The sequence below is a fragment of the Gorilla gorilla genome, chromosome 21 (genome assembly GCF_029281585.2).
Source record: "Gorilla gorilla gorilla isolate KB3781 chromosome 21, NHGRI_mGorGor1-v2.1_pri, whole genome shotgun sequence".
Lineage (NCBI taxonomy): Eukaryota > Metazoa > Chordata > Mammalia > Primates > Hominidae > Gorilla > Gorilla gorilla.
Window position 1 is genome coordinate 48,325,799 of NC_073245.2, and position 26,488 is coordinate 48,352,286.

The following is a 26,488-nucleotide window of genomic DNA, read 5'->3' on the forward strand; positions in this document are numbered from 1 at the left end:
CCTGAAGCCTTTCAAGGAGCCAAGCTCAGAAGCAGACAATTCTGTAGGAGTCAGAGCCAAGAAAGATGAGACTCTAGGTATTAACCACCATCAGTTTACTGAAGGAGACAGGAAATGTGAGAGATAATAGACTTTCACAGGCAGCTGGGTGCACTCGGAGCTAGTTGGCCATGTTTCTAGAGCCCCACATTCAAGTTCTTGCTCTACAGTAATGGTCTCATGACTTCCCCTTTCTGAACCCTCATTTCTCCTTCTGTAGAATGCAGATGAACACATCAGCCCTAGCTACTTCTCAATGCTTTTCTAAGTGTCAATTAGAATAGAGTTTTTCAAATCTCTTTGGGCAGCAGAAACCCATATTGTAAGCATTTGTAGCAGAACTTGTCTGGTTCTGGGGCAGTTTACCCAGAATTTTGCCCTCCTCGTGGCTCTTAGTTTCCTGGGTGCTTTTGGAGATACCTCGGCAAATTCCCAGGGCTCTAGGAAGCAGGGTCTAAAGACCACTGGGTCAGGGTATTCTTGAGAACATGCTTTGAAAACTGCCCACTGCAACCCAGGTGATAGGGGTGGTGCCGCATACACAAGAGTAGTTATAATACTGGCTTCTGCTTGGCCCTGCCCATGGACAGCACTGACCTTATCTTAGTTAGGGTCTATACAGTTGGGCATGGCTTTTTTCCAGAAACCAGTGACAAAAACTTAACTCAAAGTGGCTTTAAACCAAAAAATGACTTTAATGGATCCTGGGGCAGTTCATGGGACTGAAGAATGAAGAATCAGGTTGACTATCTCTCTGCCATCACTGCTTGTCTCTCCCTTTTAAGCTGTCCTGTGTCCCAGCTTAGCAATCCAAACAGAAAAGGGAGACTCTTTTTCTTCTAGAATCTGTATGTCAATCCAAGGGAAGGACTCTGAGTGGTTCAATCACTGTTGCTGGGAGGATAGGAATATTCTGAGTGGCCAGGTGTGGGTCAGGTGCCTACCTATGTAGCTAACGTAGGGGCAGAGCTAGCACCAGACACAGGGGGAGTAGAAGGCTGTTGGCGGACCACGAGAACATGCTAGGATATTAGTGGAGCCCTAGGTTGTAACAGCTCGTAGGCCTGCAGGGGGCTGTAACTCCCCTCTTCAGTTATAGTAATGCAAATGCCAACAATAATAACAATAGCTAATGTGCATTGAATTACTCTCCCTGTACCAGGCATGTTCTATTGTTTTATGTGTATTCTTTCATTTAACTGTCATGACAGTCTTTGGGTAGGTCCTATTATTACTATTATTTTCCCATATTATCGATGAGGAAACTGAGGCCCTGTTAAGTTAAGGCCACACTTTGAGTAAGTAAGGGAGCTGGGTTTCAAGCCCAAGGTGTCTGGCTTCAGAGACCATGCTCTGACTATTGCATCTCCAGCCTCTGTTTGGTAGGCCAAGTGGCCATCTTGCCTTTGCTTGTATGCACGGAGCTCACGACTTACAGAGGCAGCCCAGGCCCAGGTTGCACTGCTCTGCCTGTTGGAAAGGACTTCCCTATGCAGTGCACATGTCTACCTCCATACAAATCCATCCAGCCAGCATATGGCTGTGTGTTAGGTGTTTCAGGAGATGTCAAGACAAATCATCCATAAACCTGCCTGAACGGTCACCATCACAATAAGTCACATTACTTACATTGTGCCAGGCTCCATGCTGAACTCTTTATGTGCATTATCTCATTTAATTGCAACAACAGTCCAGGTGCTGTGGCTCACACCTGTAATCCCAGCACTTTGGGAGGCCGAGGCAGGTGGATCAATTGAGGTCGGGAGTTTGAGACTAGTCTGACCAACATGGTGAAACCCCGTCTCTACTAAAAATACAAAAATTAGCCAGGCGTGGTGGAGCATGCCTGTAATCCCAGCCACTCAGGAGGCTAAGACAGGAGAATCGCTTGAGCTCGGGAGGCGGAGGTTGCAGTGAGTCGCAATCGTATGACCGCATTCCAGCCTGGGTGAGAGAATAAGACTGTCTCAAAAATATAATAATAATAATAGTTGCAACAACAACTCCAGAGAGTAGGTTCTGTTATTGTCCCCATTTTCCAGGGGAAACTGAGGCTCAGAGGGAATAAGTGACTAAGAAACTGCAAAGCTGGTATTTGAGTTCAGGTCTGCCTAGCTCCAGAGCCTGTACTACAACCCAGTGCAGTCAGCTGTGTCCCCTAGAGGGGAATACATGTGTGCAGATGTGATTGTGACACAGTCAGCATGCAAATTGCCACTGAGAGGGACAGGAAAAATGCAACTGGAGTTTAGAGGAGAGAGGTCAGGAAAAGGGGGAGAAGGGGACATTTGATCTAAGTTGAGGGGAACTAGGATTTGGACATTCAGTTCAGGGAGGGATCTCCAGGAAGGTTTGGAAGAGAGAAGCAGGGGTAGTGAAGTTTGGGGGAACCAAAGAGCTGAGTTGGGGGTGAGGATGAGGGGTGTTGTGGCCAGCTGTGCTTTCAGGCCCCACAGAAGGTGCCTCCTTCTTCCAGAGTGTTCTCTTCTGAGACGTGAAGAGGTTTGATCTTCTCCAGGAGAGCTCAACACAGGTGCCCAGTTCCTTCCTTTCCTCCTGATGTGAGGTGGGCAGGCCCTATCTGGAGGGTAGACAAAGCACCTGGGCACCAACAGCTGTCAGTGCTTCATTCCCTTCTTCCTGATGGTGAATGGCAGGAAGAATGGTCCATTCCCCGGGGATCAGCACTTTCTCCAGACAGCACAGTGCTCCAGGCACCAGAATGGCTGGACTAGCCATTCAGGAGGGTTCTCCATGTCCTCCCTGGACAGCAGGCTGAAGCATATGCCTCTCACCCATGGAGGGGCTCCTTTCTCCTGTGCCCTCCCTTAGCTAATCTCATCCATTTGTCAGAAGGTGGATAATGCCCCCAGAGGCCTGGGCTCTGTCCCTAAAGTGCCTTTGGATTTTTCTCCAAACAACACAGGTGGGAAATTGGGGAAGAGTATGATGTAGTGCTAGGAGCTCTCTCAGTTTCAAAGGATAGAAGAATAGCAGTTATTTTTCTTGAGCTGGACTCACAGTGAGTCAGGGGTTTTATTACCCCATTTTGCAGATGAGGAAGTTGAGGTTCAGAGGAGGAAAATGATGACAAATGCAGTTGTCACATGAAATATGAATGGCTGTGCCATTGTCTGCTGAAGGAGGGACATAAGTGTGGAGACTCAACATGGAAAACTGCCCCTTCCTTCCCCTGCTCTTGCCCACCAATTCCTCCTCCTGTGGCAGTGGCTCTGAAATGCTAACTCTGGCTACCCTAGCTGCTCTCCATCCTCTCTTCTACATGGTAGCAGATCATTCCTCCTGGATTGCTGCCTGCCTGAGAGCTGGAGGGGTGTCTCTGGGGGACCCAGGCCTCAGGAATGTTGCCCACGTAAGGTCCAGACATCCAGTATTTCTTCTGTGACTCTTACAGTCTCTGGAGTCCCTGGATTTCTCCAATCCTTCTTGAAGGAATTCCAGCATTTCTGTAAGGGGAAAAGAGGCAGAGGACAGAAGAATTCTTTCATAATTCTTCTGTCTTTAGGATCCTTCAACCCCATGGCCCTTATCACCTGGCTCACACTAGAACTAGAATCAAAGTCCTTCATATTCTTTTCTACAAAGGGCTTTTCAATTTATCATCTCATCTGATTTTCCTTGTAATCCTGAGAGATAAGGCAGGAAGGGTATAATTATCCCCATTTTGTGGGTGGGTTAACTGAGGCTCAGAGAAGGTAAGTAACTTCTCCAAGGTTACACAGATGATAGTGGCAGAGCAGGGCTAGAAGATAGAAGCCAGTGTCCAGGAATCCTGACCTGGTGCCCAGTGCCAGGCACCAGTGCCCAGTGCTGACAGCTACTGGGACAGCCTCGGGCTGGCTTCTTAGTCCCTCTCTACATCCAGGACTCCCTCTCTGGTTCAGCCCAGTGTGGGGGAGGAGTCATGTCCCCAGTTCAGACCTTCCAGGCTTCCTAAGGCCTCCAGAGTAAAGCCTCACTCACCACTTCTGTATTTGAGAGTTCCCCAAATCCAGTCTCAATCCACTGCTCTTGCCAATCTCAGCTAACATAACAGGCTAGTCTTTTCCTTCTGACAAAGTAGACAAGATTAGCCATTTGTTAGGGGGGCATCCCTCTGTGGGATGTTGGAGGAATGGGTTTCAGCCTGCTTGCTGCTGAGGGAGTAGACAGGGAAACTGAGGCAAGGGTCAGCACAATCGCTGCATTCAGGACAGCTTAGAGAGGCAAGGCTAAGAAAAGGCTTGGACTGGACTAATACAATGGGCCTTTCCCCAGGAAAATCTACTGCTTTGTTTCATTAAATAAAACACAGATGGTGCGTGCCTATAATCCCAGCTACTTGGGAGGCTGAGGCAGGAGAATTGCTTGAACTGGGACCTGGGAGGTGGAGGTTGCAGTGAGCCAAGATCGAGCCACTGCACTCCAGCCTGGACTACAAGAACAAGACTCCATCTCAAAAAAAAAAAAAAAAAGAAACACAGAGTGTACTGAGTGCCTATCTTTTGCTCTACTTCTATCCCAGAGAATATCTTCCAAGGGGCACCTTAAGCTTTGTCAGAAAAGTAGCACCTGGGCCAAACCAGAACCAGAGACCCAGGTTCCTAAGGAGCATTGGAGTTTACAGCTCAGCACTTGCCAGAACAACTGGGATTCTGGAATTAGTGATGATGATTGCACAATTACGTATGTAAATATACTCAAGAGGAGTGAATTGTATGCTGTAAAGTGGTACATTTTATGGCATATGAATTATATCTCAATTTTTTTAAAAAAGAATACCTGGGATTATATTAGAGCATGCCCTGCACATGTAGGTGCTTAATAGATGCTTAATAGATATTTGTCGAATGAATGCATTAATGAATGTAAATTTATTTATTTATTTTACTTAAAAATTTTGTTTTGATACAAGAACATCTTATAAAGCACATTTGTTTGATCCTCACAGCAGCTGTAAGGAGGACTTAGGGCAAGAATAATGATCCCCATTTAACAGATAAACAGAGGCCTGGAAAGATGAAATGACTTACCTAGGGCAATTGAATTAGAGTTTTAGAGAGTTGAAATAAGTTTTTATGCTATCTTCTCCAGCCCTTGATTCATTAAGCAAACCTTAACCAAGCACTTCTTCTATAACTGAGCTATCCCTGAGATGCTGAGATACTGATATCAATGTGACAAGACCTCTCTCATTCCCCAGTAGTTGAGAGGGAGACTGGGATGAAGAACCAAGCACTGACATGACTAATCACACATGACTATGGTGTGATTAGTACTGAAGGGAGGTGGGCTCAGGGGCTGCAATGCCCAAAGGGGCTCTGGCCAGCCCTGGGGAGAGCAGGGTGACTGCCCTGGAGGCTGACAGCTGACTGGACCAGGAAGGATCAGAAAGATGGCCAAAAGAAAGGGCAAGGTGTGGCTGGGTGTGGTGGCTCACGCCTGTAATCCCAGCACTTTGGGAGGCTGAAGTGGGCAGATCGCTGGAGGTCAGTAGTTTGAGAACAGCCTGGCCAACATGTGAAACCCCATCTCCACTAAAAATACAAAAATTAGCCAGGTATGGTGGTGCACGCCTGTAATCCCAGCTACTCAGGAGGCTGAAGCAGGAGAATCGCTTGAACCTGGTAGGGTTGCAGAGAGTCGAGATTGAGCCACTGCACCCCAGCCTGGGTGACAGAGCAAGACTCCATCTCGAAAGAAAGCAAGAAAGCAGGAAGGAAGGGAAGGGAAGCGGAGGGGAGAGGAGGGGAGGGGAGAGGAGAGGAGGGGAAGGGAGGTGAAGGGAAGGAAAGGGACAAGGTGGGCAGGGTAGGGTATCTTCATGTCAGTCCAGGGTGCCCTTGAATCCTGTGATGAGATTAGGGCTGGCTTTGATTCAGAAGAGCAGGAGGAGTCACTGATGAATTTTCAGCAGGCAAGGAACAATGCTAGATTGCCCACTGCCCTCCATCCAGGGCAACCCCATTTCAGCCCTTTCTTCAATACCACTCTCCCTGCCCGCCCTCCTCCTCTGTACCCTCTGCGCTGGTCACACGGTGAGCCTGATAGAGGTGAACTTGAGCCCAGGGGTCCTCTCTCCCAGACCAAGCTAGTCCTTGCTTCATCACTCCAAGTAGCCCTCCTCAGTCTGAGTCCACCCCTGACATTGCTGTTCTGGCCTTCAGCTGATCACAGCTAGAAACTGTCGGTAACATTAGCACTAAGCGCTAATAACCATTAAAACAGATGACTATTTACCAAGCCCCTACTCTAAGCCAGGCGTGGTTATAAGTGATTCATTTCTGTATCACTTAAAGTCATTTAATCCTCATCCTAAGAAATGGGTTATAGTATAATCCCTAGTTGGCAGATCAGGAAACTGAGGCACGGAAAGATGTCATAATTTGCCTAAGTGTTGGTGAAGCTGGGATTCAAAACCAGAGGCTGTGCTGAGTCTTATCCGCTGGACTGTAGAGCACACAGGAGGAAAAGGGCAGTCAGTCCAGCTGAAGACTGAGTGAGCAAAGAGGGACTGGTCTGGTGAACTTGGCAAACCACAGAAGCACACACAGGCCTTGAAGTCCATACATTCCATGTGACGGGCAATCTGCCTTTTGCCTTTGAATCTAGGATTTCTGAAGCTCTAGGCCGACCGTGTCCCTGTCTGTTTGATGTAGGCTGGCTGGAGCCTGAGCCCTGGACAGCCAGATTCATATTTTCTCTCTCATCTGTTTCTCTTTCTCCTACCCACCACCCCAGTGCTTGGGCCTAGAAATGGATTCTGCCTCCAGCTGCTCCTGCACTGGGTCCTGATTTAGTCCGCAAATTTTTATTAAAAACTCCAATTTTATTGGAGTTCCTACCATACTCCAAACACTGTCCTATGTACTGGGATACAGAGGCGCACATGGCAGGTAAACACATGCTATGGTCTGGATGTTTGTGTCCCCTTATAATTTATTTGTTGAGATCCTAACCGCCAAGGTAATGGTATTAGGAGGTGGGGCCTTTGGGAGGTGATGAGGTCGTGAGGGCTCCACCTTCATGAATGGGATTAATGTCCCTATAAAAGATCCCAGAGCCTTTGGTAGTTCATGAGCATGATGATTGCGTGTTCACGCATGGGTGTGAGATGTGCCGCCTTCAAACCTTGTTACAATGTACAATGTGAACGCATTACCTGTCTGACATGAAAAAAAAAAAAAAAAGAGAGCGATCTCAGAGAGCTAGATTTCCTTTCTACCATATGATGACTAGAAGGAGCCATCTCTGAACCAGAAAGCAGCCCTCAGTAGACACGGAATCTGCTGGCACCCTGATCTTTGACTTCTCACAAAAATGTGAGAAACACATTTTTGTTGTTTATGAGCCACCCAGTTGATGGTGTTTGGTTATAGCAGCCCGAAAGCAGAAATTCATATCGTTCTCTGGCATTTCCCAAGGGGTAGTGACAAAGATGTCTCTTGGTTCCTCCATGGGATGCATGATTTTGAATTTGGAAAAATACCTCTGTTGGGGGAGGTAGCATGTGCTGGGAGCCCATGTGCTGGGGGTCAGGCTTGGGCTGTGATCCTGCCTCTTCTGTGGCCATGCTGGGTGACCTTAGGCTGGTTCTTGCCTCTCTCTGGTCCTCTTCCTCCCCATCTACCAAAAGGGGATATGAGAACAGTCCCTGGCATTTGTGGGGCATTTGCCTGGCCTATGTGTCATGTGCTCACAGGAGCCCAGGCTGATTCCAAGGTCCCTTCCTTTCTAACATTTGGTTCCTGGGTCTCACAGGCCCTGGAAGTGACCACTGGGCTGGGTAGCTCATCAGCTTCCCCACACTGAAGCCCGAGGGGTCTCCTGCTGGCTTCTCAGAGCGGACAGAACAGGTTCCAGCAAGGCAGACCCTGACACAGAAGCCAGACCTGTCCAGCAGGGACCCCATACACTGGTGGGTGTAACCTCTTATTATTTCCTTTGGGCAGGAAGTGGGGAAGGCTGGAGTGGAGGTGGAGTGAGAGCAGACCTTCAAGGCCCCTGAAACTATGCACTTAACCTAGTCCTGCCTTGTGAAGGGTGGTGAAACCAACGCCCGAGAAGGGCAGCTTTCCCCAAGACTTTGCCAGGTGTCACCAAACTATGCTGGAACCCAGATCTACTGATCCCTGCCTGCACAAGTGTGTCATGTGCTCAGCTGTTCCTGGGCCTTGCTCACGGAGTAGGGGAGGGCAAAGGATAGAGCGTGTGTGCACCTGGCCAGGTGGAGAGTGGCCACATTTTATCCCGATGCTATGGTTGTCGGGGGAGAAGTGTCTCCATGTCATTTGTCATGTTTCCCTGCCTCCTGTCATGTTTCTCAGATAAGTTCCTGGGTCTCTTGCCCAACTGACGCAAACAGCCTATAGGTTGAGTGTCCAGAGGAGGGGGCGATGCAGAGGGCCGGCCTTTGTGCCAAATGGGGACAGGAGGCCTGGTGAGTCCTGCTGTACACCATTCCTGGTGGTGGAGCCGCTCAGCTGTGAGCGCCCATCCTTCCTCTGGGCAGTGGCCATGTGGCCTAGGCTAGCAGGCCCTGGAAGAGCCTTTCTGCGTCCTTCCTGGTTCTTGGTGTCTACTGCCTCACCCACACCCCTGAAGCTCTGGGCTTTGCTACTCAGCTCTGGCACAGAGACTGGTTTGGCAGGTTTGGCCACACCCATGAGCAGTGTGACGGCTGGGAGCTGGGGTGGGGCAGGCCTGAGGAGGCAGTGCTGCCCTGTCCTTACCCCCATACCCCCAAATCCCAGCCTCACTTCTGCCGCCTTTTCTACCTTTCTCAAGGGAGGCTTCCTGGGAAACTGGAAGGCAGAAGCCATGCAGACTTCTAGTCCTGGTTCCACTGCTTACTCGGTATGTGGCCCTTGGCCAGCCCCTTTCCCTTCTTGGACCTCAGTTTCAGCACCTGTACAATGGGGCTTTGGGCTCAGTGATCCTCAGACAGCCACGTTGTATGATTCTAGTTGGGGTTCTACCATTTTCTCTCCATCCCTGAACAAACGATAGAGCACTGACTGCCGCAGGTTCCAGCTGGGTAAAATGAGTGCCTCGACCCTTGCTTGCTTCCTGGGGATGTTGATAGGATCAGCCAACATCCTAGCAAGCATCCAGTCTCCATGGGAAAGTTTTCTTTCTATAGTCTGGCCTGCCCTTATCTGGTTCAAGCAGAAGGAGAGAGGATACCTAGAGATGGGGCTTTCTCTAGGCCCCCTCCATGCTCCACTTACCCTGAGACCATAATTGACTGAGAACCAGGCTTTCTGAATGTTTCCGTGATCGGGGGGGAGGGGCAGAGGTAGAGAACAAGAATACAGAGGAAAGGCTCTCGCACTTGCTGCCTCCCGTTCCTCCCGACCTTCAGACCAGCCCAGGGTCTAGTTCGGGGGAAGAGGGGAAGGCAGAAAAATTCCACCACTGCTACAGGCCCCCTCTGTGACACTGGGAAAATTGTGTACTCTCGCTGCACCTCAGTTTCCCGATCTAACGAGGAAGACACATGTCTTCCAGATCACATGTCCTCAGAAAATTTAAATTCTGTTTTTTTTGTTTGTTTGTTTGTTTTTGAGACAGAATCTCGCTCTGTTGCCTAGGCTAGAGTGCAGTGGCGCAATCTTGGCTCGCTGCAACCTCTGCCTCCTGGGTTCAAGTGATTCTCCTGCCTCAGCTTCCCAAGTAGCTGGTATTACAGGCATCCACCATCATACCTGGCTAATTTTTGTATTTTTAGTAGAGACGGGGTTTTGCCATGTTGGCCAGGCTGGTCTCAAACACCTGACCTCAGGTGATCCACCCACCTTGGCTTCCCAAAGTGCTTGGATTATAGGAGTGAGCCACTGCGCTTGGGCAGAAAATTTAAGTTCTGACAATGTATAGGTCAGAAGAAGGAATGGGAGTTAGATGAAGAGGACATTCCCAGCCTGAGATGGGGGCTAGAGAGAGAAGAAAAAGGGAATTAACATTCAGTGAGCACCTATGTGCCAGTGCTATGCCAATTACTTTGCATACAATACATACACCATCTATATTCCCAAGTCGCCTTTCCAAGTGGCAGCCAGAGTGAACTTTGTAAAACACAAATTTGGCTGGGTGCAGTGGCCCACACCTGTAATCCCAGCACTTTGGGAGTCTGAGGCGGGCGGATCACGAAGTCAGGAGATCGAGACAATCCTGGCAAACATGGTGAAACCCCGTCTCTACTAAAATACAAAAAAAAAGAAATTAGCCGGGTGTGGTGGCGGGCGCCTGTAGTCCCAGCTACTCGGGAGGCCGAGGCAGGAGAATGGCGTGAACCCGGGATACAGAGCTTGCAGTGAGCCGAGATCACGCCACTGCACTCCAGCCTGGGCGACAGAGTGAGACTCCGTCTCAAAAAAACAAAACAAAACAAAAAACCCAAAAAACACAAATCTGACTATGTCACTCAGTGACTTTCCTCTGCCCTTAGAATAAAATCTAAATTCCTTACCATGGCGTTCAGAGCCCTGAGTGAGCCGGTCCCTGCCTCCCCCTTCCAGCCATCTATCTCTATTGGTCTCCATAGGTCATTGGAAATTATTCTATTGGTCAATTCCATCAGCCACAGGAGTCTTCTCTGTTCATTTAGCAAATTTATTCCAGTCGCAAGACCTTTACACGTGCTTAGGTTCCCTCTGCTTAGAATTCTTTTCCTGGCTCTTTGCCGCCTTGGCTCCTTCTTATCCTTTACGTCGCAGTTTAATTTAGTCCTCCCACCCCCTGCACTGCTTTTTTCACCACCTCTTGATTCCTTCATAATGCTTATCACAATTTGTAGCTATTTGTCTTTTTCTTTTAATGTCATGTTCACTCTTGATTCCATGTGGCATGGCGCACAGTAGGTATTCAATAAGTATCTATTGGATGAATGAATGAATGAATTGTAAGGAAATGAAAGAGTGCTGGTTGAGTGCCTGGCATAGGGTATGGCTCTTAAGAGGTGCTCAATAAATGGCAGCTTTTAGTGAGAACTGACATGGCAGAGAAAATAAATATCCACTGATAGATTGCATACATGGTGGGTAGGGGAGGCAGCGGGTAATTAAGATTGGAAAGTGATGCACTCGTGCCAGATCTTGGGGGTCCCTGATGCTCAGCCAAAGAGTTCAGACTTCCTGAAAGACAGTAGCTGGAAGTCATTGCTGGGCCATTAATGTAACTATAAAGCCCTACTTCTGAGATGTGGGCTCAGCCACTTTGCGTACTCAAGGGGCTGTGCTGTATGGTGATGGGGTTGCAGGGTTGGGGACAAACCCAGAGAGAGACAGGCTGGGAACCTTTCTGGTGTCATTCTCTGAGACAGGCTATTCCCACAGGCCCAGAAGGAGGGGACACAGTTAGGAGCATCCTGTGTTTTCTGATTCCACATGGCCATTACATTGTTTCTGGGGAGTGGAGGATAGGGGTGACCTAAGAGTCAGATGCTTGGATTTCTATTTGAGCCCCTCCCATTATCAACCATGTGACTTCTGCTAGGCTCATTTGCATTTCTGATTCTGTTTCTTCATCTGTAAACAGGCTGCTGTTCGTACCTGCCTCATGGTTTTCTTGGGGAGGATCAATGAGGTAGAACCTGCAAAGGGCTTAGCAGAGAGCCTAGCACCTACTGAACGCTCAGTAAAGGTGAGCTATTATCTTCCATTCAACAGTGGGGGATTCAGAAAGGTAGACTGAACCACAAGTGCACAGAGGTATGAAATACTTTGGAGTGGCAGGAGTTTCCTGTGTGTGTTGGGGACGGCAAGGAGGCAAGTGGAGCGGCAGGTGGGTCCAGCTCCTGCAGCCCGTGTATATTGGCCAGGAGCTGGCACTTTATCTGGAGAGCGATGAAGACACTGCAGGGTATCAGGTTGGGAATGATGTGATCTGATTTCTGGCAGTGGGAGGATGAATTGGAAGGGTAAGGCTGGAGACCAAGAGACGGATGGTAGGCTGTTGGTGTGGCCTGGTGAGAAGTGATGGTCTTCATCTCAGGCTCATGGAAGTGTAGAAGAGGGAACAGATCACAGAGTGAGTAGAGACAGAGAACGGACAGTGTGGGGCCTGATGGGTCTTGGGGAAGGGAGGGGGAAGAAAGGAACTTGTCCTGGATGGCTGCAGACTTTCTCGATGGGGTGGCTGACGAGATTATAAAACCGAAAGTATGGACAGTGCATGTGGGTTTTGATGCCTGTAGTTTGACTTTTCTGGGAATTCAGTAGCTCCCTGAGAAACCTCTCTTTTATCTGACTCTCCGTGTAGGAAATCTTTCTAAAATCTCTGAATGATGACTCTTCCATTAGGGATGAGGAAGGCCTCCTGTGGGGACACCGTGCATACCTCCTAAGGAGGGGTGGCAGCTTGGCCTCCTTTGGTGGTAACAAAGCTGGGGATTTTATTTGGAAGCTGTATTTCAGAGTCTATCAGTTTTCTTGTGATTTTCTTCAAAGCATGTACAAAGAGGCAGTTCCAGTTAGTGGAATTTTTTTTTTTTTTTTTTTTTTGAGACAGAGTTTCACTCTTGTTGCCCAGGCTGGAGTGCAATGGCGTGATCTCGGCTCACTGCAACCTCTGCCTCCCGGGTTCAAGTGATTCTCCTAACTCAGCCTCCCGAATAGCTGGGATTACAGGCATGTGCCACCACGCCCAGCTAATTTTGTATTTTTAGTAGAGACTGAGTTTCTCCATGTTGGTCAGGCTGGTCTCAAACTCCCGACCTCAGATGATCCGCCCGCCTCGGCCTCCCAAAGTGCTGGGATTACAGGCGTGAGCCACCGCGCCTGGCCAGTGGAATGTTTTGTGTATTTATTCCACGGCTCTGGACCAAGACTAGGCAACTTTTCAAGAGTGGTGAAAGGTAAGCTCCTGCGTGCTCCCTCTCTCTGTTATTTTCTTGATTGGTGTGGACTGGAAGCTCACATTCCAGAGAAACTTAGGTCTTAGATTACCCATCTAATTTTCCTTATGGATGGGAACAAGAGAAGGTGCATGAAAGTTGCTCATGATTGTGAATAATGCCACAGCTGGGCTTGACCCAGGCACCTCACTGGCAGCTACAGGCTTTCCCATGGCATGCAGCTGGCACTGCCTCTGGAGAGGAGGATAGGGGTGATGACCTGATGAACATCAGCACAGCCCCCGGCCCATCTCAGAGGCACACACCTAGTGGCAGCGGGAGGGCCCCCGCAGACTGGAGAGGACTCAGCTATTGTCCTAAGCCTCTGACAGTGAGGCTCATCCATACCCCGCCTCCCATCTGAGATGAGCTCAGAGATATGACTGAAGTTTCAGGGCTAAAACCAAAGGGATTGGGTTGGTACCCCCTTCTTATGAGAAAAGGAGAGGAGAGCCCTGTCTGGGTCTGGCGGAATACAGTCTGCATCCCCACTCCAGCTGATTGCAGTGATGAGGAGATGCCTTTGTCTGAGTTGCCAGGGGAACCAAAGTTTCTGCCTTCTTCTGAGGCCCTGATTGGCTCCTGCTGGAGCTTAAGCTTTGGTGAATGGAAGGGCCTCTCTTCTGCCTACACCTTCCCTGAGGTGAGAGACGAGTAAGGCTGGAGTCCCCATGGATGCACTGTGTTGGTGTCTCTGTCCTACCTCCTTAGCTGGGGGTGCTGGATCCCCTTGCTCATTCGTCTTTCACTAATCCTGGGCAGCATCTGCCCCAGGCCTTTCATCCTTCTAGGTCCAGGAAAGCTAGCCTAAGAATCAGGAAAACTGTATACCAATCCTGACATAGGCAGACTCACTCTTGGCCTTGGGCAGGTCTCTTCTCCCTGGGCCTCGGTTTCCCTACCTGTAAAAATGAAGGCATTGGGCTAAACTCTGGTCCTTCCAGCTCTGACTTCCCTGACCACACAGCCCAGATCCCCTCTCTGACCTTCCATGGCCCTCCTCGTGCCTCTTGCGCGCCTCTGACTGCATTCTCTCTCGTAGGTTCCCTTGTAAGATGCAGGTCAGAATAGGGTGTTGTAACCAGCCTTGAGCATTGTTTTGGTTTTCTGTGGGGAAAACTGTGCTCCCTGAAGCCTGTCCTAGAAGCCCTACATCCTGCAACCCCTCTTGTCCTCATCTGTCTCACCTGGACCGAGCCCCAGGGTCAGAAGCCCGGAGGAACAAATGATGGGTGCTTGTGTCTGTTGCAGGGTGGGGCTAGGCAGTGTGCAGAAAGGAGCATGTGGGGGTGGGTGGGGGCAGCTGGAAGAGCCCTGGAGCTCAGCAGTCCTGGGTTCCAGGCCTAACTTGTCTACCTGCTGTCTAGGTGACCTTGGGAGGGTGGCTCAGTTGCAGTCTTCCCATCTATCACACAGGAATAATAATGCCACCTCACAGGGCTTGTTGCCAAGATGACATGTCTGCCATACAGGAGACACCAAGTTCCCTTCCTGCTCTCTCTTCTAAACAAGGCAGGGAGATGGGGAAAGTTCAGATCGAGAAGGGGCCCTAGGCTGCAGGACCTGAGGTGCCCCAGGCCGGGCCTTAGATGCTGCTCATTCCTGGCAGTGCCAAAAAGCAGGGAGAAAAAAGTATTGGCCTTGGGTGGATGGGGGACGCTGTGTGTCAGAGCTAATGTTTAAATAACACTTTTAAGATCCTCCAGGGACCTCAAATGAGGATTTTTCAGATGAGCTGAAAATGGAGCAAAATAATGAGACTGAACTCACTGGCAGGAAAGGGAGCAGCCTTAATTGGTACTGGCCCTGCCTTGGCCCCGTGACACTCATTACCACAGGCTGCCCAGGAGGATGACCCGTGCATTTGGGCTGTAAGCAATGTCAATTTCTTAGCATGGGGTGATGGGGTTGCATCTGGTAGTGACTCAGCCCTGCTTCTTGTCGACTCACCAGGTTGAGGGTCAGAGAGGACTTCTTAGTTGGCCTTCAGAGCCTGGTTTAGTTTTTAGCTTTGTGACCTAGCCTCTCTCCACCTCTGGGGTCTAGAGGCAGCAGCCCAGACCTGGCCACTGTCTGTCACAGGTGTGGTGGGAGGCAGGGATGGGATGTTGAAGTCAGGCATGAGTTGCTGGGAGACCTTCCCTCCTTTGCTGAGGTTTGCCTGGGGTCCTGGATGAGGTGGGTGGAGAGAGGGAGGAAGGGGCATTCTCAGAAGAAAAAAGGCTGGTGGGTGTGTGGGTGGGTGAATTTGTGCCAATGAGATGTGACTCTCTGGGCAAGCTTGTGTAGCTTACATGGAGGAGGCACAGAATCTAAGGGACATGTCTCAAAGAGGCTGAGGGATGGGCCTAAGAAGCCAGCATGGGCGGGGGTGAGGGGTGGGTCCTGGGAGTGGTTTGCGAGTCCCTGTGGAAACACAGGTGGTAGAATTGGTGAATGGTATGGACCAAGAGAGTCCTATTCTGAAGACACCAGAAAATTCTGACCAGGCTCTTGTGCGTGAGGCCTCTTCTGTTTTGCTTGGGCTGGACTGCGGGGTGAATGGCCGTGGGTGTGGTAAGTTACCGCTTCTCCTGGGCGGAGCCTGGTTTGCATTGTAAATACTGCTCCTGGAGCCACTAGTCGTGGTGGGGGCACTTTTTCAGACGCCTTCCTGGGGAATGTGTGAGGGCCGATTGTTAGATCATTCTTGGCACCTGGTTTGCATTATGAATGCAGTTGGGAGGCATAAGGGCAAGCATTGGGTCACTAGCGGGTCCCAGGCCACCCTGACCCCAGGCTCACTGCTCCCGAAGCACTCCCTCTCCTTGGTCTCTGGGGCAGCACACCCCACTTTCTGGCTTTCTCACTCTGGCCTGCCCTCATTTGCCTGTTGCTGCTCCTCTCCCTAACTGTTCAGTGTGTGGGTTCCTCAGGGCTGCATTGCAGTTATTGTCGTTTTTAAAATAATACTGTTTTTTAATTTTAAAAATTCAATTTATTCATTTATTTTAAAAAATACAAATGAGAGCTCACTATGTTGGCCAGGCTGGAGTGCAGTGGCAACTAACAGGTGCAATCACAGCCTCAAACTCTTTGACTCAAGGGATCCTCCTACTTCAGCCTCCCGAGTAGCTGGGATTACAGAGTGTGCCACTGCACCCGGCAGGTTTTTTTTTTTTTTTTTTTTGAGACGGAGTCTTGCTCTGTCACTCAGCCTGGAGTGCAATGGCGCGATCTCAGCTTACTGCAACCTCCGCCCCCCAGGTTCAAGTGATTCTTATGCCTCAGCCTCCCAAGTAGCTGGGATTACAGGCACCCGCCACCACTCCCAGTTAATTTTTCTATTTTTAGTAGAGACGGTATTTCTCCATATTGGCCAGGCTGATTTCGAACTCCTGACCTCAAGTGATCTGCTCGCCTTGGCCTTCGAAAATGCTGGGATTACAGGCATGAGCCACCTTGCCCGGCAGTGTTGTTTTTTTTTTTTTTTTTTTTTTAATTAAAACCATAATAACATAGTACCAAGATTTGGGAAAACAGGAAGCAGAAAAAAATTACTCCTGAGTATGACTGGGAGCTTGGAGTGTTTCCTTTCACCAGTTTTCCTTTGCTCTTTCTTGCACAGTCATAATTTCTACTGCATCATCAGTACTGTCCTGCATTTTTCTCTTAACGGTGTATCGGAAGCTGCCTTCTGTGTCGTTACTGAAGATTCTATTAAATACATGATCGACTCATCCCTTTTCCTGCTGATGGATATTCCGGCTGTTTCTAGTTTTTGCTATTATGAATAACAGTGCAATGAACATTGCATAAAATGTTCTTCCTGTATTTCAGATGATGATGTCTCTTGGGGTGAAGACCCAGGAAGAGAATTCTGGGTAAAAGGCTGTGGCTGCCTTAGAGGCTCTCAGTAAACTTGCCAAACTGCTATGCCAACCTTTAACCCCCAGCATCCAGGGTGAATGGCAGGAACTGTTTTTTATTTCTCTCTCTCTCTTTATTTGATTTTTAAAAATTTCTCTCTCTCTCTCTCTTTTTTTTTTCCCCCGAGACAGAGTTTTGCTCTTGTTGCCCAGGCTGGAGTACAGTGGCATGATCTCAGCTCACTGCAACCTCTGCCTCTGGGTTCAAGGGATTCTCCTGTCTCAGCCTCCTGAGTAGCTGGGATTACAGGAGCCCGCCACCACACCCAGCTAATTTTTTTTTTTTTTTTTTTTTGAGACAGAATTTTGCTCTTGTTGCCCAGGCTGGAGTGCAATGGCTCAATCTTCGCTCACTGCAGCCTCTGCCTCCTGGGTTCAAGTGATTCTCCTGCCTCAGCCTCCCGAGTAGCTGGGGTTACAGGCATGTGCCACCACGCCCAGCTAATTTTGTATTTTTAGTAGAGATGGGGTTTCTCTATGTTGGTCAGGCTGGTCTTGAACTCCTGGCCTCAGGTGATCCGCCCGCCTCAGCCTCCCAAAGTGCTGGGATTACAGGCATGAGCCACCGTGCCTAGCTAATTTTTGTATTTTTAGTAAAGATGGGGTTTCACCATGTTGGCCAGGCTAGTCTCAAATTCCTGATGTCAGGTGATCCACTCACCTTGGCCTCCCAAAGTGCTGAGATTACAGGTGTGAGCCACCACACCCAGCCTGTTTTTCATTTCTGTTAAGTCTGAAGAGCCTGTTCCTTGTGTGTAGGGACTGCTCCCAACTGTCCTCTGTCCATGCATTCATTCATCCTAAGGCGGGAGGCAGAATAGGGCTGTGGAGTCAGGCTGCTTGGGTTCAAACCAGCCTCCCCTCTTAACCACCTTGTGTCCACTTCCTCAGCTGTAAAGTGAACATCATGACAGGGAGCTACCTCACAGGGTCCCTGTGAGGCTTTCTATGCATGAAAGCATGGAAGACACTTGAAATACAGTAAGCCAGGATGACAATGGTCAGGTCTAGAGAGAGGAAGGGGCTGATCTCTCACCACCTGGTGATGCAGGGGCAGAGCTGAGGCCAGAATCAGGCTTCCTGCCTCCAGTGCTCTCTTTCCCTGATGCCAGGCTACTGCTGTGGATGGTGTGGTTTATGGCGTAGGTGGCCCTCTGTTCAAGAATATGTGGGAGGGGTGGAGGGCCTGGATGGAGCTATAAGGTGGGGTCTCTCCCTTTCCTCCCAGAGCCGTCACCTTCTTTCTGGGGTGCTTTCCCCCACAAAGTTATCTCTCTAGGTTAGAGCTTGGCGCCCCAGCTCAGGCCTGTTCCCCAGAGGTATATCCAGGGGACATCTGGCCCCAAGGAGTCTCCCTGGCTAGCCCTTGAGGAGGGCGTTTCAGTCTGGAGGGGAAGGTGAGCTCTGAGGACCTCTCCCTAGGTGACTGTGTCAGTTTCCTAATGCTGCCCTAACAAATGACCATATACTTAAAACAACACAAATGGATGACCCCAGACTTCTAGAGGTCAAAATCTGAAAATGGACCTTATGGGGCCGAAGTCAGGGTGTTAGCAGAGCTGCTAGGGGAGCATCCTCACCTGGCCTTTTCCAGCTCTCCAGGCCACCCACATGCCTTGGTTCATGGCCCCTTCTAGTAGCTGGGTCCCTCCCACCTCTGCCTCTGTCATCATATCTCCTCTGACTCCCCCAAATCCCCTTTTGACTTACAAGAACCCCTGTGGTTACATTGAGCCCATTCAGATAATCTAGGACCATTCTCCATCTCAAAACTCTTTACCTAATCACCTGTACAAGGTCCCTTTTGCCACATGAGTTAACATATTCACCTGATGCTGGGGATGAAGACATGGACATCTTTGTGGGCGGGAGGCGGGTGGGGGGGCATTATTATGCCTGCCACAGCAGCCAGTACCAAAGATCTCTCTAGATTACTGGACCCCCAGGTCCTGCTGGAATTGTACCACTAGCCTCCAAGATGGAGGGAGGGCTTGGGGGTCCAGGCCTGATATGCTGTGGCCGGGGAGGGGTATGAGAGATTCTGTATGATGGGGGGCCCGGAAGGAAGGCAGTGCACCTGTGATAGTGTGATAAATGTGTTCAGTGAGGCAGACATTGCGAAATGTCACCCCTGGCCTTCAGAGGTAGTCCTGGTAGGTGTGGGACCCACTGTGAGGCACTGCCACAGAAAGCCAAGCACCCGCTCCACACACCGCCATCACTGCTGTGTGTGTACACGTGCTTGTGTGTGTACACGTGCTTTTGTGTGCGTGCACTCATCTGTGTCTCTGCATGAATACTCTTGGGAGGGCCAAGGAACAACTCTTGAAAAAGGTCCTTTCTGCTCTTGTTCTAAGAAAAATAATTACACAAGTGACTAATTTTATCCCTAATCCCATAATTACTTTATTATGTAGCTGGTGAGAGGGCCCGAGCTGTGCCTTTGGCTCCACTCTGGCTGTTAGCCCAGTTGGCCTGGTCCACCAGCGTTGAGCCCCGCCTTGTTTCTGGCCTGGGACTGCCATGAGGGCAAGATGAGTTCCATTCTGGCTGAGATCCAGCTACCCTTTGGTATTTGGGGTCTGAAAGACCACCATTTCTTCCCACCAAGCCCATGCACAAAGTAAGAGCTTGTGTTTAGGGAATTAAGTCAGTAGATTCAAGAGATCTGGGTTCTAGTTCACCCCTCTCATTAACTTGCTCCCTGACCTTGAGCATGCCATTTCCCTCTGGATCTCAGATCTGTTGTCTGTGATACAGGGCCCTGGCCAGCTTAACACTCCATGATTCCATGAGGAGAAATGGGAGGACTAGAGCTTTGAGACAGAGGTACCTTCTTGCTACCTGCTGAAAACATACCCCAATCATAGCATTAAAGATAATATTAATAGTAGCTGGGCACAGTGGCTCACGCCTATAATCCCAGCACTTTGGGAGGCCGATGCAGGCGTATAGCTTGAGCTCACGAGTTTGAGACCAGCCTGGGCAATATGCAAACCCTGTCTCTACAAAAAATACAAAAATTACCTGGGCGTGGTGGCATGCGCCTGTGGTCCCAACTACTCAGGAGGCTGAGGTGGGAGGATCGCTTGAGCCTAGGAGGTTGAGGCTTGCGGTGAGCCGAGATCACGCCACTGCATTCCAGCCTGGGCGACAGAGTGAGACCCTGTCAAAAAAAAAAAAAGTAACAATAATATCCATCATTACTTCATAGCAAACCTTGTACCTGATTCTTCATTTATATTTTTCTCATTCTATACTTGGATGACTAGGTGAGGTAGGTTTTACGGAAGAGGAAGCTGAACCAGCAGTTGATAAAGTGACTCACCTGTCATGAAATGGCAGAGCTAGGACTGTAGCCTATGCTCTTAGCCTCTGCCTCCATTGTCTTTTTCTACTGTATAAATAAATGAAGGGCCACTCAGCTAGGAAGTGGCGGGGCTGGGATTTGAACCCAGGTCTGTCTGTCTCCAAAGTTCTTGCCACCTCCCAGAATTAGGCCTGCAGGGGTGATTATACTCTTGAACTTCAAATATGTAAACTTAAGCTTGACACAACAAGAAATAGTGATGGTGAAATAAATTGGAAACTCCAGTAGACCAGAGAGTTGGTAGCCCGAGGTTGTGTTCTAGCTTTGCCACTGGCTCACGCTGTGAACTTAAGCAGATCCCCACTAATCCCTAGGCCTCAGTGTTCCCATGTACACGAGGGGTGGGATTCGATGGTATCCAAAGGCCTTCCTGGTATTGATGGTTTGACATTCTAGGCCATCTGGTCCCAGAAGGTACTGTGGGGCAGGAGGCCAGCTCATGGTGGAGACCAAAGGGTGGGTGAGTTGGCAGCCCTAGTTTTTTCTATTACATTTATTCCCACGAGAATAGAGATTGCTTGGACTGTGTCCCACTGAACATTTGCAGAACAACTTACCCAGGCCATGGAGTTGAGAATAAAGAGTGGAGGAGGTAGTTTCCAGGCTGTTCCTGCAAGGTTACTGCCCAGCCTGGGCTATTAGCTCCTCAGGGGTCCAGGTCTGTCATCTACCTTGCTCCAAAGGCTGCATTGGTCTCAGGTAGGCAGAAGCAATGGCTGCACGTCTGTCTGTGGGAGTCTGTGAGGGTGCCTAAGCATAATAAATAAGAACACTATTTTGTGTTTTCTCTGTCTTTTTTTTTGAACCAGGGTCCCACTCTGTTGCCCAGGCTAGAGTGCAGTGGCTTGATCACGGCCCACTGCATGCACTGGGTTCAAGTGATTATCCTGCCTCAGCCTCCCGAGTAGGTGGGATTACAGGTGCATGCGACCACATCTGGCTAATTTTTGTATTTTTAGTAGAGACAGGGTTTTGCATGTTGGTCAGGATGGTCTCAAACTCCTGGCCTCAAGTGACCCGACCGCCTCGGCCTCCCAAAGTGCTGGGATTACAGGCGTGAGCCACTGTACCCAGCCTACTTTGTATTGTCTATTATCACGGCCTGCAACCCACTTTCCTTGAAATATTACATTTACTTCTCTTAAAACCATATGAGGTATGTATATGGTCATTCCCATTTTGCAGTTGAAGAAACTGAGACTCAAAAGGTTAAGTACTTTCTTTCAGATCACACAATCAGTGAGGGATAGAGGGGGATTTGGGATTCTGCCTCCAGAGCCCACGGTCTTGGCCTTAGGGACTGATACCACATGGGCTGAAGCAATAAGCATGAGGTCACGAGTCAGCGGGTTTGGAATCCCCCCTCTGCTCACCATCTGTGTTTCCTTGGGCAAGTTACTTTATCTCTCTGGATTTCCATTTCTCTCTCCGTAAAATGGGTATATTAATACCTGCCAGTTGGGATTGATTTAAAGGTCACTGAGATGATGGGAAGTGCAAGTGTCTAGCCTGTGGGCTTTCACCTCTTGCCCCTGCCTCCTTCCTGCTTTCCTCTACATATCTGAGGCTCTGGCCACCCTGGAGGTCTCCCACGCATAGCTCATAGCTTAGGCCTTTGCACAAGCTGCTCTTCTGCCTGAAAGTTGCTGTCTCTGCCTGTTGTTGTAAAGATAGACTTCCTTCACATCTAGACTTCGATCCTTTGCTGTTTCCTTGAGGATTCTGGAAAGGGGAAGGGGTGAGGTAGGTTCTCCCACAGGCCTGTTCAGTGATTATCAGGACAACCCCTCGGTAGGGGCAGAATTGAGGGTAGCAGGTAGGGTCCTGAACACCCTGGAAATATAAATCCCTCCAGAAAATTTCCTCCGTTTATACTTGACAGCTTAGGAAGGGCGTGCATATGAGGTGAGTGTTTCCTCTTTGGATCATTAACCTTCCTATTACTGTGGTCTCACTTTTTCAGTTCCCCCTATTTCTTTGGCATCATCTCATGGCCTTTTACTTTCTTGTTTGGTTTTCTTGCTAGAACTTACAAAAAAATTTTCAAAATTGTGGTAAAATATACAGAACCTAAAATTTACCACCTTGACCACTTGTTTTTTGAGGGAGGGTCTCGCTCTGTTGCCCAGGCTGGAGTGCAGTGGCGTGCTCTTGGCTCACTGCAACCTCTGCCTCCCAAGCTCAATCGATCCTCCCGCCTCAGCCTCCTGAGTAGCTGGGACTACAGGCACATGCAACTGTGCCCGGCAAAGTTTTTTTTTTTTTTTTTTTGGAGAAACAGGGTTTCACCGTGTTGCCCAGGCTGATCTGGAACTCCTGGCCTCAAGTGATCCAACTGCCTCAGCCTCCCACAGTGCTGAGATTATAGGTGTGAGTCACCATGCCTGGTCCATCTTAACCATTTTTAAGTAAGTGTACCCTTCAGTAGTGTTGGGTAGGTTCATATTGTGCAACACCATCACTACCACCCATCTTCAGAACTTTTAAATCTTTTTTCTTTCTTTTTTTTTTTTTAGAGATGATGTCTCGCTCTGTTGCCTAGGCCTGAGTACACAGGTGCAATCATAGCTCACTCCATCCTTGAACTCCTGAACTTAAGCAGTCTGCCTGCCTCAGCCTCCTGAGTAGCTGGGGCTACAGGTACGTACCGTGGTACCTGACTAATTTTTTTTTTTTTTTTTGTAAAAATGGGGTTCTTCTTTTGTTGCCCAGGCTGGTCTTGAACTCTTGGCTTCAAGTAATCCTCCTGCCCTGGCCTCCCAAAGTAACGGGATTACAGGTGTGAGCCTGAATTTTAAATTTTTTTAAAATTTACTTTTCCACGGCAGAGTCTTGTTCTGTTGCCTAGACTGAAGTGCAGTGGCACGATCACTGTAGCCCCAACCTCCCAGGCTCAAATGATCCTCCCATCTCATTCTCCCAAGTAGCTGGGACTACACATGCATGCCACCATGCCTGGCTAATTTTTTCTTTTTTTCCTTTTCTTTCCTTTCCTTTTTTTTTTTTTTTTTGAGACAGGGTTTCACTTTGTTGCCCAGGCTAGAGTGCAGTGGCTCAATCTCGGTTCACTGCAACCTCTGCCTCCTGGGCTCAAGGGATATTCGCCCCTCAGCCTCCCAAGTAGCTGGGACTACAGGCATATGCACTATCACACCTGGCTAATTTTTTATTTTTTGTAGAGACAGGGTTTCATCATGTTGCCCAGGCTGGTCTCAAACTCCTGACCTCAAGTAATCCGTATGCCTCAGCCTCCCAAAGTGCTGGGACTATAGGCATGAGCCACTGCGCTGGGGCAGCTAGTTAAAAAAAATTTTTTTTGGATAGAGATTGGGTCTCACTATGTTGCCCAGGCTGGTCTCAAACTCCTGGGTTCAAGTTATCCTCCTGCCTCAGCCTCCCAAAGTGCTGAGATTATAGGCATGAGTCACTGCACCCAGTCTGAATACTTTTTTTATTTTTTGAGACTGAGTTCCGCTTTTGTTGCCCAGGCTGGAGTGCAATGGCGCGATCTTGGCTCACGGCAATCTCCGCCTCCTGGGTTCAAGCGATTCTCCTGCCTCAGCCTCCTGAGTAGCTGGGATTACAGGCATGCACCACCATGCCCATCTGATTTTGTATTTTTAGGAAAGATGAGTTTTCTCCATCTTGGCCAGGCTGGTCACAAACTCCTGACCTCAGGTGATCTGCCCGCCTCGGCCTCCCAAAGTGCTGGGATTGCAGGCATGAGCCACCATGTCCAGCCAAATTTTTTAATATGAAAAAAGTGAAACTATATCCATTAAACAATAACTCCCATTTCCTCCTCCCCCAACCTGTGGCAGCTGCCATTCTCCTTTCTGTAACTGCAAATTGGACTAGATACCTCAGATAAGTGGAATCATACAGTGTTTGTCTTTTTGTGACTGGCTTATGTTACTTAGTATAATGTCCTCAAGTTCACCCATGTTGTCATATGTATCAGAATTCCCTTCCTTTCTAAAGCTGAATAATATTCCATTGTATATATGTACAACATTTTGTTTATCCACTCATCTGTCGATGGACACTTGTTGCTTCCACCTCTTGGCTATGTGAATAATGCTGCTATGGCCTTGGCTGTACAGAGATCTCTTTGACACCTTGCTTTCAATTATTTTGGATATAGCCTCAGAAGTGGAATTGCTGGGTCGTATGGTTAGCACTTTTTTTGAGACAAGAGTCTCGCTCTGTCAGCCAGGCTGGAGTGCAGTGGCACGATCTCAGGCTCACTGCAGCCTCTGCCTCCCAGGTTCAAGCAGTTCTCCTGCCTCAGCCTCCCGAGTAGCTGGGATTACAGCTTCTCCACCCCACCCGCTAATTTTTGCATTTTTAGTAGAGACAGGGTTTCACCATGTTGGCCAGGCTGGTCTCAACTCCCAGCCTCAGGTGATCTGCCCGCCTCAGCCTCCCAAAGTGCTGGGATTACAGGCATGAGCCACCACATCCAGCCAGCACATTTTTTAAAGCCACTATTTATTGCATGCTTAATATGTGCCAGGAACTGGGTTAATGATTTGACATATATTGCCTCACTCAATCCCTGCGTCCACTCTGAGTAGTAGCAAGAATTATCCCCAGTTTGTAGCTGAGAAAATAAAGACTCAGAGAGGTTAAGTTATTTGCTCAAAGTCTCACAGCTAGGAAGCTTTGGAACATGCACTGGAGCTTTGACCTGCCGCCAAAGCCTTGCTTTTAACTATTGTGACATGCTGCCTCCCAGTGGCCTCTCTCTCCACCTGTCTATAGAATTTTCTGCCTCTGTTGTGTCCCATTTTTTTTTTCTCTCTCTTGCCTTGTGTGTGTTCACTCTCTCTGGAAACTTTGAACAACTTAAGTAAAGGCCCTTTGACTGCCAAGAAGTTTTTGTGAGTTGGAAACTTAGAGCGGGAGGCCTGTAATTTGCTTTCTAATCATGGTCCTCTGGATTTATAGCTGCCTGTCTCCCAGTGACTGACAGGCTCTTATTCAGCCTCTTGTGGTGATTGCCTTGTGGATCCACAGAAAGCCGGCCCAAGAGGGCCAGCTTCCTGGGTACAGGGACGCTGTACCCCCAGAGAGGCAGTGTGGGAAGGGAGAGGGCCCGGCTAGGCCAATGAGGATTCTCTTGGCTCACTGATTTCCTAGCAACAACAGAGGCAGAACATTTTACAGAAAGGTGGGAAAAGAAAGGCTATGAAGTAGATTCCAGTACAATTGCCTTTTTCTGATTTTCAAAACTATCAGAGCAAAAATATTCCTAAATTTGATTCGAGTTTTATAAGTTCAAGCCAGACTTAAGGTTTGCATGATAGTCAGTTATCTTTCTGTCATCCTTTAAAAAAATTTTTTTGTTATGCAAAATTTCAAACATACATAAAAATAAAGAGTATAGTGTAATGCACTTCTGTGAACCCATTGCCTAGGTTTAGCAATGATTAATACATAGAGTCACAGCTTGTCTATCCAATAACACAGAAGTTTAAATTTTTCCTCATTCACCGCACTAGCTCAGCGCTTCAGACCTAGTTGTTGCTCAGTAAATAAATAGATGCTGACTGATTACAAAGCCCTTCCCCTCTCTGGGTCTCAGTTTCCCCATCTGTGCAGTAAAGGGATAGGATTAGGTGCTTTCTTCTTCTTCTTCTTCTTCTTTTTTTTTTTTTAAGACGGAGTTTCACTCTTGTTGCCCAGGCTGGAGTGCAATAGTACGATCTCGGCTCACCGCAACCTCTGCCTCCTGGGTTCAAGCGATTCTCTTGCCTCAACCTCCTGAGTAGCTGAGATTACAGGCATGTGCCACCATGCCTGGCTAATTTTGTATTTTTAGTAGAGATGGAGTTTCTCCATGTTGGTCAGCTGGTCTCAAACTCCCGACCTCAGGTGATCCGCCCACCTTGGCCTCCCAAAATGCTGGGATTGCAGGCATGAGCCACCGTGCCCGGCCTAGGTGGTTTTTTTTTTGTTGTTGTTGTTTGTTTGTTTGTTTTTGAGACAGAGTCTCGCTCTGTCACCCAGGCTGGAGTGCAGAAGTGCAATCTCTGCTCACTGCAACTTCTGCTTCCCAGATTCAAGTGATTCTTGTGCCTCAGCCTCCTGAGTAGCAGGGACTACAGGTGTGCGCCACCACACCTGGCTACTTTTTGTATGGTTTTTTTTTTTTTTTTAAGTAGGGATGAGGTTTCGCCATGTTGGCCATGCTGGTCTTGAACTCCTGGCCTCAAGTGATCCAACCACCTTGGCCTCCCAAAGTGCTGGGATTACAGGCATGAGCCACCGCACCCA

The 26,488-nt window shown here is 48.9% G+C and overlaps 1 protein-coding gene and 1 pseudogene across 2 annotated transcripts in view; both read left to right on the top strand.

The window, feature by feature from the left end:
• The window catches only part of EPB41L1 (erythrocyte membrane protein band 4.1 like 1), a 140,070-nt gene that overhangs the window by 21,211 nt on the left and 92,371 nt on the right, over positions 1-26,488 (top strand). The gene's annotated exons all lie outside the window — the stretch shown is intronic.
• On the top strand, positions 7,101-7,211 carry LOC115931789 (uncharacterized; annotated as a pseudogene).